A 17,439-nucleotide genomic window follows, 5' to 3' on the forward strand; every position below is an offset into this window, starting at 1 on the left:
GGTGATCCCAGAAGAGGTATGAGACGCGGCTAAGAAGATGTCCAAGAAAAAGATATTCGGGCCTGATGAGTTTCCCCTGGAACTAGTCGCCAAACTAGCTGAGTAGAAACCAGAATGGTATTTCACCAAATTCCGTCCACCGGAGAATACCCGGAGGGTTGGAAAGAAGCGTCGGTCGGCCTTATACCAAAAAAGGACCCGGGGCCAATGAGCAATTTCTCTGATAAGCCACTAGAGAAGTTCAACGCCGAAAGAATTGACCCGTTTTCCGGTCTATCGGAGGGGTAGTATTGCTTCAGGAAAAGAAGGGGACCCGAGAAGCATTAATTCTGCAGAAAAGGCTCTGAGAGGAACCCGACACACTAGAGAGGTGACAATTGGTACCTCGCTAGATACGCAAAATGTGTTCAATTTAGTCTCGACGAATGCTATATTGGAAGAAATGAGAAGAAAAGGGATACCAGGATGTCTTAGGAAAGCGGTATACATCTACATGAGTAACGAGAAGAAACGGATTAAGCTACTTCCGGAAAGGGTTACCAGTTTGTAGCTAATATAGGGGTCGAAAGGATCAGTGTTGGGATCGCATTTAATAGTGTCCTCCGGCTTTTAGCGCCTACGGGGGTGCTTCTGATGGTGATGGTGAGCATAGTGGTAACAGGTCGTAAATTCGTAAGCTTTATTCGGCATCCTGAAGATAGCCACAGCATAGCGCACACCTCCACCGAGGTTAAAGATCAGCTCGAGGTACGAATGAAGGGTGTGCTAAATGTCTGGGAAGCGGAATAGCAGGAATGGGAGACGTGGAAGACCTTAAGAGATAGGCTAAGAAGAATCACGGCGAAACAAACTAGCTCATTACGCAGTTCTTAACAGGGCACGGAGAGAATGGGGTGTACCTAAAGAAATCCGGAAGAAGGAGTGTAACGGTTAATTTTCTATATTTTCTCCAGAATCTAGGTTTAATTTACATTCAATTCGGGCGGCAGGTTGGGAATGTTTTAAGGGCAGGTCTACCTTAGAGGCTTACGTTCACTTCTTTCATTTTCCTTTCGAATGTAAGTTTCGCTCCTCTATCTGAGCTCTTCCACTTTCTGTCAGCTCCAGGGGTTGGGCTATTTTTTTTATTGGGGATTTTCCTGGGTTTTAATTTGTTTGGGGTGGATTGTTTCGCTTATTGAGCAATATAGTGGGTTGGGTTTGGGTTTTTACTTTATGTCTTGTCCATTAATTACGGGTTATAACATTTCAATTTCCTAGTTCATTGTTCCTTTCTCTTCTGTGATTTCACATCTTAATCTTACTGATAAAATCGAACTGTTCACATTTAAAAATCTTCCTATTCTTTCTCTCAGCTTATCTAGGTCTTCTTTCTTTGTCATACAATTTGAATTTAGGAAACTTTCGGTTTCCTTATTTGTATTACCTAATAGATAAGGGGAATCCCTAGTTCTCTTGATTTTCCCCGAATTCATTCTTCCTGTGGCATTGTAAGACACTTGTCTGTATGTGGTGAAGCTACAAATTCTTAACTGGGTTTTATCCGGCTCATCTGTGAGGATTATCAAGAATTTAAGCTACATTTACGCCGTAATTATTATTTACTTACATTTCAATTGTTCCAATTGTGATTTGGCGTTTTACGCGTTATGCGGATCATTAACCACATGGCAGCATAAAACTTAGGCTCGTTCAACACCTGTAGAGGTAAGCCAACTTATTACCATCTTGCACGGGATTTAGGCATAAATTCTTTTAGCCATTCTATTCTCTCTGGAAATCAATTTTATATAATTAATCGAACGTCACTGGACACTACCTATTCTTCCGTCTTCGTCAGCGTCACTTCTATTTCTTCTATCAGAACTTCAGGATAGCACCAAGGGTTATCGAAGCCGAGGCACACCTATTGTTGTACCTACCCCGAGTTATACCAGCTTCCGAGGAACCATCTTCAGTTATACAACCATCGGCGACTAAAACACCAAAAGGTCAGCAACCTCTCCCAAAACTACCCCTGAAGTTACTCACTCCCTTTCTTCTCTTCCCTTACTCCTTCTTATCTTTTTCCTCTTATCTTATCTCCCTGTAATCTCTTGTCCTCAGTGATGCATTCATATCCTTAATCATTCACCTCACACATACCCATTTATTCAATAAAATCTGTTTATAATTATAATTTGTGTAAACTAATATTTGACAACTACCTTTGTAGTTCAAGTATAAAACTGTCAGGTGCAATACAACTACCGCTTCACGGTGATTCATTTTAACTAATTTAAATTTTTGTAAGACTAAAACAAGAGTTACCTAAATCTGAATAACTGCTGTCTGTCTGCAGCACTATAATTGCACGTCTCGATGAAAGATCTTTCCACGGCAACCTGCAAACCTTAACTTTGATCAATAACATTGACCGGTATACGTCTACTGGCACTAAACTTTGTTATACTATTCTTGTTGCCGTCAGGTATAATTTCGTGCGTGTATAATTCTCACACCACCTAATTTTGTTGTCCTGTGAATTACAAAAACCAATTTTATCACTTCCCCTAATTAATCTATCTCTTCAGAACTTTATATTGACTACCGAATAAGTAAATATTGTGCACCTTTCTTCCTTCGCCTACTTCGTCTCTCCTACTTTCTTTTATTTCTATTTAGTGTTCCTGAGTCTGACTTCAGCCAGTTTCGTCTGCTTTGGAAGCGGGAGCAAAACCATCCACGATCTGTTTGATACCTTATATACAGCTTCTGGCGCCTGGGATTTTTTTTTGCACACTTTTAGTTTAACCTCGACCTACACCGACGAGCGGCCGGCAACAGGTCTTTGATCACCGCTGTAACCAGGCTACGTGTTTGTCCAGATTTTCCTTTGTGTTTGTTTTGTTTTTTTTTTTTTCCTTTTTTTTCCCTTCAGCGTGTCCCACGGATGCGGAGCGGTGACAGGAGAGTGACAACTGCCTAGATTGTGGGGCGCTGGACAATTCAGAACACGGTTGTTCTTCAATGCCCTAGATGGGAAACCGATAGATACCGGGTAGCCATCAAGGTAGGGGAGGCGCTAGAAGAAAACAATATAACAATATATTAGGGAGTAAAGGGAAATGGCAAACAATTGGCATCAAATGCCCTCAAGCAGTAGAGGGAACTAAAACCTTACGAAAGGTCTACAAGAATGAAACAAATATCATCTCTGGAAGAATACCTAAGCTATACCCAAAAAAAAGATCTTTGACCTGGCAAAAATAGTGGTAGTGCGAAGGGAGCCGATTCGATTTGGTACGAATTAAACTTTTGTTGTCTATACTTTGTCCATAATGGTCTAAACGGGCTACAATTACCAAGAATGGTGACCTTAACCTAGGGCAATTTGTTATGAATTAAGTTTCCTATTTATGTGACATTTAACAACGCTTAATTGGGAGAAGTTCCTTAAGTTTTTAATGAAAAATTATATTTCGTCGTCATATTAAAACTTCAGTTCCTGAACCTATTCCCAGTTAAGTTTAATACTGTAGTAGTGTATGTAAATACAATTACAGGAAAAAACGTAAAGTTATTATATATTCAAAAGATAAAATTTACGTACTGTAGGTATATTTCGAACTGTTGAGTGATAATTACTAGGTTAAGTGGTATTCTCTATGAAAATAAAGTTCCTAGGCACAGAAATACTCATATAAAATAAAATCTGAATACCTACGAAACTCAAGAGGTCAGTCCGTAATATACCCGTTTGGTTGAACTAGCTGGTGTGATCCACATTTTGACATTTCACAATTGAAGACATTTTTAATTAACCATTACAACTACGAATTTGGACAACGGATCTTTTTGTCCAGTAGTACTAGAATGCAGCGATAGAATCCCTAAAATGAATTTTCGTGGTGCATTGGCGTCCCTTAGACAACTTTGCATTTGCAGTACTTTACCTTTGTGGCTAAGTGTAATCATAATTGTTATCAAAATGGGATGGAAAAGAGGGCGGTCGTTTATGGACTGGTGCAAGTGTAAACCTGCACCTCTTTATTACGGCGTGATGAAAACCAATAATTTTCAGAACTGGCAGGCTTAAAACAATTGAGAGCGCATGAATGGAGCAATATTCCTTTCAGACTCCACATTCCGTTACCCTACTTTCCGTGCATCAGCCTGCATAACATTATTTGCGCGTAATAACTCCATAATTTCACGTCGATTCCGCAGCAATAGCGACGTAATTAAAGCTTCATTGCAGTTGCCTAATGACTCCGACTAAATTTAGAACCCGCCCATTAAATTTTCAAGCAACTTCAATCGCTTTTATGACCGATGAATTTCAATTAAAGGTCGCGCGTGCATTTTCAAATACGTGTGGCACCATGACCTACCTTTTCTCTCCGACGTTACGCCCTTCTAACTTCTGCAACAACTGGTTACAATTCCGTTATCCTTGCCCATAGTAAAATCCACTATACGTACGAATTACCGAGACCGCACAGTGTTTCATTTAAATTGTCTACTGCGCTCGAGTTTCCATTTTCACAAGTAAACCATTGCGTCTATAATTCGTAACATTTTGCGAAAAACCACCGGGATTTGCCCACGAAGAAAACACGGCTTGTCTACTTTCTACTATCGTAATCGTTTTTGGAAAGGTGGGTGGTTGTGATAACGTCGCAAAGGCACGGTCACTACTGACGAGGAGGGAAACTGCCAACCCCGGCGCCGACGCTCTACTTTCCTTTACGCATTTTCCGAAACCGTTAACTAAATGCACATCTTTCACTTTGATTAAGCATAGGAAGCAATTGAAAAACATCGACAAAAACAAATAAGGCGATACATCCCAAAACACCCTCTGGTTTACTCCTTATAACCCACAATGCGAGCCAATTACGTTCTCGGCAAAAAGGTCGAGGAAAACACGCGCTTTCGTGTACAAAAAAAAATGTATTCAATTTTTGTTAGTTACAAAAACAAGGCTCCAACCCCCATTATTTCTGCAATCAATACTGGGAGCAGTGTAAAATATTTATAACTCCATAATATACACGGCATTAACTGGAACCATTGCGATACTGTTTCCAGTGTTTCATTTAGGTATTCTTCCTTTCTGTTCGCAAAATAATCAATCACTTTGTGTTCGGTGTTTGTGATCGTTCGTATTTGGATCAGATTTCCCTTCATTTGTCATGTTAATGTGTTTCTGACGGACGACGGAGAAGAAATGGCAGAGAAGTATAAAGAAGGATAGTAATTAATTCGCGATGTTCAGCGAGAGGGTTGCGACTGAAAGATAATTCGAAAAAGCCACTTATGCTGATTGTTACGCCACGAATCGAGGATTACAGTCAGTAAAATTTGAAGGTGGTGCAGGTACGAAGTGTTTCAACAAGTGGGGCGAGTTTTAAATTATTGTTGTGTAGTGTATATAACGTTATGGGAACGTTCTCATTGGTTTTAGCAGATGATATAGTAGGATGGGTCACCATGCATGTTATGAATTTCAATCTTTGTGTAGATTAAATGTGGTCGTGGTAATTGTTTATTTTATTTTTTAGTTTAAAGTAAAGATCAAGGACATTTGGAAAGATGTATACCTTGCTTCTCTTAGTTTGTTTAAGATACCTTGCGTAAAGAGCAAAGGATATACGTCTTTGACTGTCAGCGATAGTCCACAGAGAAGCGGTGTCTCCGGGATGATTTCTTCACTAGTACAATTGGTGAACTCCTGGCACTCCACCTCCTAGTTTATAATTTTTTGGATAGCTGGATTACGGGGTTAGTATATCTGTTTTTGGGGGTTCGGCACCTGTTTTCATAGTTATAGTATGCCTGGTGACGATCTAAACTTCTCTCTTATGCCTTTTCTAGGAACTGGTTGAGTACAGGAAGCTGTTTCTCATCTAGGCGTAGGATGTACTGGGTTCCGTTCCCATATTCTGCCCCTGGTCCGGAAATGTCATTCTGCGGTGGTATGAATTGATGCTAATCCGTTGCTCTTCAATGAAATCGTTTTTGTTTGTTATGTCTGAGGCTAAAGTGGGTAGATACTAACACTCTATTACCTTACCTTGTGTTTTCACGATACAAGGAAATCTATAGTAACTCGTGGCTTGTATTCGAGTTGTTGCTGCCAACTATACATGGTTATCTTCTTAGGGAATTGATAAGATATGTTCCTGCCTTAATATCCGTAAGGTTTTGGTACCCATGCAGTTTTTACAGAGTTTTTATACATGGTTTTCGGCAAGGACGGTTGAGAATCCCAGTGTTATTCCCACTGACGATTCTCGGTTTCCGAGAATCTACAGGAACAATCCCTAGAAAGAGCGCCTTCTCTCCCACAGTGTGAACAGAATATCTTAAATACTTTTGTGCATTGACATCTGGGGTGACCCGTTTCTCCGCATCGCCAGCAACGGTTCTCCCTGCGGTATCTATTTTCATTTCCTTTGTTTTGGGTTCGTACTCTAATATTGTTTTCAGGGCTGCTACTTCTTCAGAAAAATGCACCCTCGATGTATTGCTACTTAACTTCTGTTGCTCTATAGAGAGGGACAATAAAATTAAGAAAAATAAAAAAATATGATATTTATCTTCTGATTTTAGGTTTTCGTCGTCCTATCGAGCTGGCTTGATCTGGGCATCCTGTAATATCTTCACATTAGTGTGTTTAATGTGCTCTTGGTTTGAGTAAATGACTAAATGCACTTTTAGTGTGTTAGGAGTAGTTGGTGCCATTGGGATTGAGATCATATCACTTTTGCTTTTGTCGTTGAAATGACAGGGCGATCTTTGCGAAAAATGTTGATCTGATTGGGAAAATTCCAGAGTCATCGCGCTAAAGTTGCGTCTTTACGCGAATGGGACGGTGTATTCTCTTTAGATAGCGTTATTTTCATAGAATTCCTCCTTGTTAACACGGTTATTTTTGGCTTACGCCATATGTGTTAATTTAATTACCTATGTTACAATCCGAAACCCATTTATTAATATGGTACGTAAGTTCAAAATAATTGTAATTAGGTCTGATTTTGGTATTGTAGTTTTTGGATATATTTTCTTTGTACGTTACGAACATTGCGGTGATCGTATTAATGAAGTACCGTGTTCTGGATATTCGCGTTTACAGTAACGACAAGGGCAAAGATAAGAAAATTTTGGATAAAACAAAACCTTTTCTGGAATTTAATATAATATTAACTAGGATTGTCGTACCTTTTTTCTGGACTGGTGCTGTAGTTTCCTAAAAGTTGGGCGCCTTTGAACTAATTACCCCTGCTCGGTCGGCCTGCAGTAGTACTCACTGCTCGGGCGCCATGTAAGCCTTGGATTTGCCCTTGGTAGTTGCTAGTTAGTGACAGGGTGTAGACTATCAAACACGAAAGAAGAAAATATAAAGTAACTGATTAAAATAAAATAAACAATATTATTTGATCACACTGTATATACAGTGTTGGCAGCACTGCTCGCTTTCAGATTTCGCGTTGCCGCATTGGAAACTGTAATTATAATAATTATTCTCAAAATGGGCATGTATTTATCCCGTAAATTGGTATAACAGGTTTAGTACGGTTTTAATGCCGGAGTACCATCTCGTTAATCGGCTACCAGTATCGGAGTTTAATTGGATAAATTGATTCTGCAGGTTATCGACCTTTTTATGTTTTGGTTACATGTTAATGTGAAGGGTTTAGTTATAGGCAGAGGAACTTCGCCGTCTAATTTTCGTAATTCCAATTTTAGTGGACGACCTGTACGCTATAGCGACTGTCGTGCGTCTCTCTTCTTTTCTCCTATATAACCGGATGAGCTTGAAATTTTACTCGATTTGCACAGCGGGCTGCCGTTATAGGAGTACGCAGGGAAATTCAGAACAACTTGAAAAAGATTTGATAATAATAATAATAATAATCTTTCCTGATAGCGTTGGCTTATTGTGCCCATCAATAGGTATGTTGGTAAGTACGAATTACATTATCCCTAGATGTCCAATGTACGTGTGATTTTTTTTTTTTTTTTTTTAATGACCCTACATAACTTCACCAGACACAGACACTAATCGTTACTTGATTTTAATCCGTGCGATTAGTTAACCAGGCTAGACCTGAGTTCTCACAAGAAACACTGACCATAATAATAATAATAATCACAACATACTAAAATATCTCCACCTAAAACCCAAGCAACTTCACAAATACAACCTCAAGAACAAAGAAACACCATAAATATAAGTAACGCAACATGCACTACAAAGACAGGTCCACCCAATAAAGTTACACGCCCTAGCACAGTTAAAAACACATAACTCCTTCTTCACAGAAACACACCACATTATCACAACCCACTCGTATTCAACCGCAACGCAAGAACCTTAACAGAACTACATGCTCACAACATACTATAATATCTCCACTAAAAACCCAAGCAACCTCACAAATACAACCTCAAGAACAAAGAAACACCATAAATACAAGTAATGCAACATGTACTACAAAGACAGGTCCATCCAATAAAGTTACACGCCCTAGCACAGTTAAAAAACACAATACTCCTTCTTCTCAGAAACAACCCACTCGTATACAACCGAAGCGCAAAAACCTTAACAGCACCACAGGCTCACAAAATACTGCAATATCTCCACCAAAAACCCAAGCAACCTCACAAATACGACCTCAGGAACAAATAAACACCATAAATACAATTAAAAAACACAAAACTCCTTCCTCACAGAAACACACCACGTTATCACAACCCACTCGTATTCAACCCAAACGCAAAGCCAAAGAAACACTTACACAATAAACTCCATTTAATAATATTACAGGAATTATTATAGTGACTTTTGTTTTGTTTTGTTTTGTTTTCCTCTTTCCTGATAGCGTTGGCTATTGTGCCCATCAATAGGTATGTTGGTAAGTACGAATTACATAGTATCCCTAGATGTCCAATGTACGTGTGTGATTTTTTTATTTTTTTTTTTTTTTAAGGACCCTACATAACTTCACCAGACACAGACACAGACACTAATCGTTACTTGATTTTTAATCCGTGCGATTAGTTAACCAGGCTAGACCTGAGTTCTCACAAGAAACACCGACCATAATAATAATAATAATAATAATATATAATTCGTGTTGTTATACATATTGTACTTACACATGTCAAGGTTGTACTGGAGTGAAGTTAAAACAGGTTACAATTCACATTAAAGTTTACAATTTAAAAACTCATCGTAAGAATAAAAGGAGTGAGATATCAACAGTTGCTTGATGACTAGTTTAAATTGGTGTAGTGGTAAAGACCGTATTTTTGGGGGCAGTTTATTATAAAATTTGTGAGACAAATAATTTGGGCCATTTTGTGATAACTTTAACCTAAAATGATCTGTTATGAGGTTATTGTTGTCTCTTGTTTCATAATGGTGTAGATCTTTATGTTTTGTATACTGAGCTATGTTTTTTTTTATATGTATTAGACATTGGTAAATAAATTGACAAGGTAATGTCAGAATTCTTAATTTTATAAAACTGTCTTTGCATTCTTCGCGATACCCTATGTTGGCAATTGTTCTTATAGCTTTCCTCTGCAATCGGAAAATTCTATGTCGCCCAGCTGAATGTCCCCAATTGAGAGCCGCATACGACATAATAGAGTGCAAAGTGGATAAAAACCCTGGCAGAGTTTGAGAAAAACCCAATGAAACATTTTTTAAGATACCTACCTGTACGAAAATCGGAGGGCAATTTAAAACACATGGAATAATACAAGCCGTTTCCACTAAAATTTGCACTCTACACCAAAAAAGATGAATAGGAATTAGATACGACCTAGAGCAAACTTGGTTCGAAAGCTTTTATCGAAAACTAGCCGAGCTTTTTGTTGCATACCTTTTTTTGTAATTAGTTCATGGAATGTCATTTAAAACTCGGAATTTCGCGTCATATTCCCTTATACAATTTACTAAAGTTAAAAATAATGTGACATTATCGCGAATACGCTCATATAGAAAGCTTTACTACTAGGAAAAGTGAGAAATCCACTTTGCGAACGGTTCATATGAAAAAGGTTTGGTGTTTCACTAGTTGGGTTTCGAGTACCTACTCGAAAGCATATAGGTAAAGACATCATCGCCGTGTTTATGTAGCTGCCTGACATCAAAAGTAAATTAGTTTCAGATTTACCTGAAACCTTTGATGATTAAAGCACACATCAGGATTCGGTATAACCACCCCCTTCACTGAATTAATTTTTCGGATCGTCGCTTGCAATTTATCTTAAAAATGACAGGCTTATAATAGACCTTTGTGTTCGACATGGATAACAAACTACATGACATATTAGTAGGTGCAAGTAAACAATATACTGTTCATATGGCAATGAAACCTCATACCCTTACGCTTTTCGATCACCCAAACGATAAGTCTATACAATCCCTTAATAAAAAAAAAGGAATACGAGTTACAACATTGTTAAAACGGTGATGCATGAGCGTTGGGTAATTTGATATTGCAGACGAATTTGGGCCATTTTCGAATATAATATCTATCGATCATCGAGATGGAATGGAAAGCGTTAGTACGTTCTTTTACGGGTGTTCTTTACGTTTCCCATTTCATTTCGATTCATTCACCTGTTCTACATCCTTTTATGATACAATTGATTAGCAAACAATTTGAAAAATCGACTTGTTCTGTCCCAACATAAACGAAGCAATGTACTACAGTGACTATTCAGGCCAATTTGTCATCTTCTGGTAAGAATGTCGTAAATTGGTACGTATTAACGAATATAGAAAGATTTACGCATAAATAAGGAAACACTTAATTTAAAATCGAGGTAAAAAAGAAGTCTTATCTGGACACATATGTGAGGAAAAGCTGCTATCGCGCAAATTAATTTTTTGCGAATTTTCTCTTTGAATTATGCGAAAGAGTCTAAAAGAGTCAAGGTTTCAAGAACATTCCATCAAACAAATATTACTCATAACAAGTCCAAGTTTTGATTTTGTCGATTGTAATACGACGGGATTTTAGTAATCTCCTCACACGTTCGTCAATAAATTATTTGTTATAAATCGTGTCTGGTTTTGGTTTTGAATTATACGTTGGAAATACGTCGTATTAAATTACTTCTGCAACGTTGCAAATTAAACGCAGCTTAGCAAGAGTAAACTAACGTTACAGAATTCTGAAGCTCAGTATACAGCCCCAAAGCCTGTGAACCAATGAAATACTTTCCCTCTGTCCTAAATATGTACATGAAGAAATTACATAACCGGTACATAAACCACTAAGCGAACAAATTGTAATTATCCAACAGACACTTTTAACTTCGAATACAAAATGTAAAATTGAAATGCTGCCTAATTAGGGGTATATTTAAATGCGCCACACTTCAAAAGATACTATGAACCAATTTTCTACCCGCTCTGAAAAGTTATTGTGCAAAGCTCGTGTTTCACAGAGAAGCCTCCCCTACCCAATATTTTAAATGTTTCTGATCAGTCAGAGGGTAACTTGAAAATTACTAATCAAAATTTTAAACCCAATTAACTATTCAACGTTCACAACAGTCTAAACTGGAACTTTGCCTATAAACTAAATTTCGGTTTGGTTTTCCGTAGCTTGAATAAAGTCGATAATCCAAGGAGGGCTAAGGAAAAAGAAAGATGTGAGATGAAAGGATTTTAAATCATGTCATTAAATAGAGCAGTTTCATACACCACTGCTCCCCTTGGAGGGCAAATTTAAGACCGTGAACAAATTGACTTACTATGCATTTGTAATGCCACAAATTTGGTTTTCCGCCAACGTTGGTGCGTTAATAAAACATATATATCCTAAACCTGCAGTTTTAGCATAGCGCTATTAAGCCATCCGCATTCCCAATTCACAAAGTTTTAATTGGGACGAACGTAGTATTGTTCGGAACTAATTATTAAACTATCCCTGTGGTGTGTGTCGGGACTTCAGTAAGTTGTTATCTACCTACTCGTTTTGGATAATTTTTGTTTTTAATGTTTGTGTTGCACAAGTATGCAGGTATGAAACAGAAGCGAAGACACAAAGGATGAAATTAGGTTTATTTGTTAACGTACATGGTATTAGCTTTGAAAGCATCGGTCTCTTTACCTTTCGGGCGGAGTCGGAGGGTGGGGGTTGATAAAAGAATTATTTCCCGTTTGCGTAGGGTTTATTTTCATTAAGTTTCGATTGTAATCGCTGCCTCACAATCAGCCTTAATTTTAGTGATTTGGAACGTTGCAAAACACAACATTCGTAATTTTCCCAATCCCGTTGTTTCTCAAATGGAATTCCGTGCACATGTAATTCCTTCGACTAAGTCAAGCATGAAAATAAAAATTGGCAGATTCGTTAGTACGTCTGTTGTATGCTAGTAATATAACAACCAACCAACTCTTGAAAAACCTTACAACTTTTTTTCGAATGACTTTTTATTATTTTTCATACATTTGCATTCATTGACATTCGCCTACTCATCTCAAAAATATTAGCTGTGTTGCGACAACGTCAGTTTCCAGGCTGTTTCATGCTCCTTTTTTAGAATATCACGTTTAGATTACTGAAATGGGCCTGTATCAAAAATAGCAATGTTATTTTGAGGAATCCGAAAAGTCCCCAAACTGCATCTAGTTAGGTTCTATGAAATTTGTAAATTTTGAAACTTCTGTATATTTCCGGATTTTCGCTTATTGTGCGCTTGTGACGTCACACTATTAAATGTATTATCTGTCAAATAACTACTTGTCTAACGGAACTCGCGTTTACATCTCCGTTCCGATGAAAATACTCGCAAAACCACTTGGTTTTTTTCATTCCCGAATATTTTTGAGAACGACTAAACGTATTGTTTGCTCTGGTAACCCAGGAGCGAATGCCTCTTCAAAAATCCCGGAATGATCGATTTTTTGCATAGCTCCAGTAATTAAAATGAAATGTAATTTGCAGTACCTCCAGTGGGAATTGTGCTATTTCCATGTAGGCGAGGTTAAGGAAAGGAAATCGAAAGCCCAGTGCTTGCAAAAGAATCTGGAGTATCTAGAGGTACATTTTTTTTTCCTGATTTTCACGCTGGATCAGAAACTGGGAGCGTTAAAAAGATACAAGGACTAATGGCCAGGTTTGTGAAAGCACCAATGAATGGTTGAAGAAGGCTTTTAAATCAAAGCAACTTACCTCAGGGAAAATCATTTCATGGTAACTGCAGGGTCTCAAAGTCATTATTCGGACCTGGATTAAGCACCCTATCACATCACTTTGTTCAACACAAAAAAATTCCTTAGGATCTAAAAATACATCATTTTAAAGCCATTTCAAGATGCTTTTCAGAAATAGTTGTATAACGGCGCCTTTGGACTGACTAGTATCTATTGTCACAAATAAGGCGTAATGTTTTAATACAAAGATAACGCTTAAAGGCTGATACACATTTTTATTTCGGACGGTTCAAAACCGAATATTATCAACCAGAGCTCTATGCTGGCCTCAAAGCGAATGCCTCAGACTCCATCGCCCGCATTACTCCCTATTCATCTTTTAAATTTACCAAACCGCCCCCAAAATAGCCCTAAGTAATTAAATCGGCCATCTTTATTCTTGATAGAAAGCGCCCGAATCGCAATATCAAAACACCAGTCTTTTAATATTGGAAATTTAGCGGGATCCGCATACCGCTCTGAGTAATCCTGACCGGGCGGTTTAAGCCACGTAGACCCATTTAAGATAGTTTGTCACTTGCTAACGCTCTACAGACTGATGCCAGTAATTTTCCTGATCTATTAACGGGTCACCAGTGACCGGTAAAAAAACGGATCGCCATTCTGATTAAGAATTACTAACTTTTTGGAATATTGACACCCACGAATAATTGTAGAAACTAACCCTCAAAATTTATTTTAAAAAAGTCTAAAATCGAAAAAATATAAAACGCTAGAGAGCCCCCGCTACAACTCCCTAGAAAGTGAACGGCACTCCGTCACTAACTTGGATATGGAGCACGTGTTAATTTCTTGAGTTCGTTAAGCATGCCCCCCTTTTCTTCATGTTTTTTTATTCTACGGGAATTGGCCTTTCGCACCCTTCCGTTAAAGCTTGGTGTAAGGGAAGTGTGGGGCTTGCACCCACCTCCCCCAATCCCGTTGTGATGGTCTACTCCACAAAGAAGGCATCGTCCATCAGTTCATGGCTTTCTTCCGGTTGTGTAGTTCCATTTATTTACCTTTTCACTTGTTCTTCTCCTACCTAAACTCCAACCCAAACCTTCATGGTCCATCACCGACATCTAACCCTGTTTCATGAAATTTACCCTGTAAATGTAACAGCATTTCTTTAAATAAAACTTCATAGAATACTTCCCAACGTTCCCTGAAAGAATCGCCATTTCGCTTCTTAGGAAAAGCAAAGGTTTATGTTCAGCGCCAATACCATAGCAAAGTGCAGCAAAAATCTTCATTTTTAAAGAAATCGAGAAACATAGTCTCTAAGAGCGGGCATGCGAAATATTAATAATTTGCTATGTCCAGCTGAAGAAATTTGTTCTTAGCGCAACCCACGAAAGTGGAACTTTACATTTCCGCCCGTCTGCCTATCGTTCTGCGCTATATCTCAATCCCTAAGGCCTCGTATCGACATCGGGTTTTCGCTATATGAAAGATTATGGGTTCCAGATGTGCAACTATCAAGAATTAATTTTGGTACCCATCACAAAAATCGATCTAAATTCTCTAAATTTTCTTGGGAAAAAGACCAAACTCTTTTGCTCGATGCCAAAGAAATGATACATGTATTGTATCGACTTTAAGAGTAGGTAGTCTGTCCGTCTGCATATGTGAGTAAGTTGCGTTGGAAATAACCTCGTAGTAGTAGTGGTTTTGATTTACTTGTCCTTATAAAGCTCAGGTCCCATAATTTGGAAGCATAATTTGATTTAATAAATAAAAATAATAAGCACATTTTCGAAAGTCTTTCAGTTTTTCATCTTACGCCTAGGAACGGTGTGCCTTCGGTTTAGTGGTTCGGCAGAAAATAAGTGCGTAGGCAGGCGAACTGATGATCATTGAAATCGGGTTACCGGGACCCAAAACGCAGATTGCTGGCATAAAAGTTGAAGGTCACCTCCCTTATACCGGTACTACGATTTTAACAAGCCCTTAGTGATTTATTTTTAGTTTTCTGATGGTGCTAACCCCAATAAGTCATAAAAATGTTGTTTTAGAACATTAGAAAGCTAAGAAAGGCATTTGTTAAAAATTTCTTTAATTTATTTTTGAAAACATGAACGTTAGCGTATCCCCGAAAACGATATTTTCCTGGTTTTTTTGCCATAACTTGGGTATTTCTAGAGCTACAAGAAACTTTGAAAGGTAAAATGAATCACCATTATGCTTAACTTCCCATTTAAATTTAAAGTGGTTAAAGTTTTCTATATCTTCTTTTGTTGAATTTTTTAAAAAATATTTGATCATTTTTGATATTGTGTCATATTGAGCAATTTTCAAGAGCGGGCAAGGTGGGTCCCAAGAGCGGGATTTGCCCACTCTTACCTCCCTCTGGCTACCGCCCCGCCAAAACCTCCCTACACTGGAACGCTTCTCCCTTTTCGGCAGTGGAGCGAAAACAATGTTAATTAATTGCATTTTAGACACCCTTGTTCCCAGTTTGAATTACTTAGTGCAACCTTGGAATGTCTTTTATTCCTCTTCGCCTAGGTTTGTGCTGCTACTTTGCGTCTCTGCTCCACCCTTGCAGGTATGACTCCTCCGTACGGTTGCCCTATTTCGTAGACACGCTTTATTGTATGATAACAATCACGATAAAGAATAAAACAGCAAAAGTTTATTTTCTCATACCATTACAGAGATAAAAAAAGTCTACCTCAATATTTATTTACCGGGCAGGGTTTTTGACTCCATCACTGATATTCCACAACGTTTTGGAACCCTATTGGATTCTTCTTGAAACATCTTTGTGCCTGTAAATGTCTTTAAAAGTATATTTTTAAATTCATTTGAAATATCTGAGATTTTTTTGAATACCGTTAATCCCCTTCTGTGTCTCTGTGTTTTTTAAAATTTACATTTGGAATGTTAGAAGATCTTTTAAAAGTACACAGATTACTAAGCTTAAAATTTTTAATTCAAAAAAGTTAATTAAAGTGTTTCCCTTACAGGGCCATGCAATATAATTGTGGGATCTGAGTCAGAATATTAAAACCTTCATGCCTCATGTCTCTCATACACAGCCTTCTTAAACAGAAATGCATTCAGATGCATTCCGCATCTTGTACTTATGCAAAATATCGCCCTCGTTTTTTCGATAAACGTTAACAATGGTGCCAGAGAGTCTACAAGAGCTTTCTAGGACATTTTGCCGGCTTCGAAGTTTTATAGAATCTTTTGGAGATTTTTAGTATCTCCAAGAAAGCATTTTAGAGGCCTTAAAAGCCTTTAAATACCAATAAAGGTCACTAATACGTTTTCATAATTTTTTCCAAAGCTTTTAAGGGCTTTTAAGTGCTTTTCAAAAACTTTTATTGATTCTTATAGATCCTAGCTTATCTTCAAGTTGTTAAAGCATTTCAGATTCCTCTGCACCGATGCGTCTCGTAAGATCGCTATGTGTTCTTGGCAGTGGGATAAACATGATTTTTAACATACTCTCAAAGGTAGGACACATATAATAAGGCGGCGTTAGATCGGGAGATTGAGAGGGCCATGCGAACAAATCTGAGTCGTTTGCACTGGTACGCCAGGTCCAGTGATGTGGAAGTTTGTCATTTAATGACTTCTGTCTTTAGGGGTATCTTCAGTACCCTGTTTATGTACCCCCACAGACAAGAATGCTTAACAAACCTAGGAGACGCATCATTGGCGCTCTGGTAACAATAGACATGAAAATGTTACAAAATTTGTGGTCTGAGCCAGATTACCGTTTGGATATGTGTCGTATGACAAATGGGACACATATCGAGCGTTTTTAATTTGGGGAGTAAACATGGAGGACATTTACGGGTCACCTTAAATGCCTAAGGTAGTTTAAAAAACACTCCAGGAGCTTCTAAATGCTTTAGAATATTTAAAAGACCTTTTAAGGGGTCTTTAAATGTTTTTTAGAGTCAATCCTTTAAAGATGTAGTAGTTTCCAATACTCATAAAGTAATTCCAAGAAGCTTTGAACTAAATTGTATTTACACTTATTAATTTATTTATTTCTGACCTTTATTTTGGAGCAACCAACCCAATCCACTATACCTACATTTACAAATCCATGCCCGAACCTGAATTCGAACCAGGGAGCCTTAGTAGCAATCAAGTTTCAACTCAACTGCGCCACACGGGCCCGCTAATATGCAACTCATTTGTGACATACTTAAAATTTGCAATGAGTTTTGATCGGTTTTAGATCTCTTCCTTGAACTGTGTTTGCAATT

The 17,439-nt window shown here is 38.0% G+C and overlaps 1 long non-coding RNA gene across 1 annotated transcript; it reads left to right on the forward strand.

The window, feature by feature from the left end:
- Positions 1 to 1,489: 1,489 nt before the first annotated feature.
- LOC116177568 lies at positions 1,490 to 1,789 on the forward strand. The gene is made up of 2 exons (XR_004146700.1): positions 1,490 to 1,707; positions 1,760 to 1,789. It is a non-coding gene; the product is annotated as an uncharacterized LOC116177568 (long non-coding RNA).
- The last annotated feature ends 15,650 nt before the right edge of the window (positions 1,790 to 17,439 follow it).

Source organism: Photinus pyralis, unplaced genomic scaffold, assembly GCF_008802855.1.
Source record: "Photinus pyralis isolate 1611_PpyrPB1 unplaced genomic scaffold, Ppyr1.3 Ppyr1.4_LG8, whole genome shotgun sequence".
NCBI lineage: Eukaryota > Metazoa > Arthropoda > Insecta > Coleoptera > Lampyridae > Photinus > Photinus pyralis.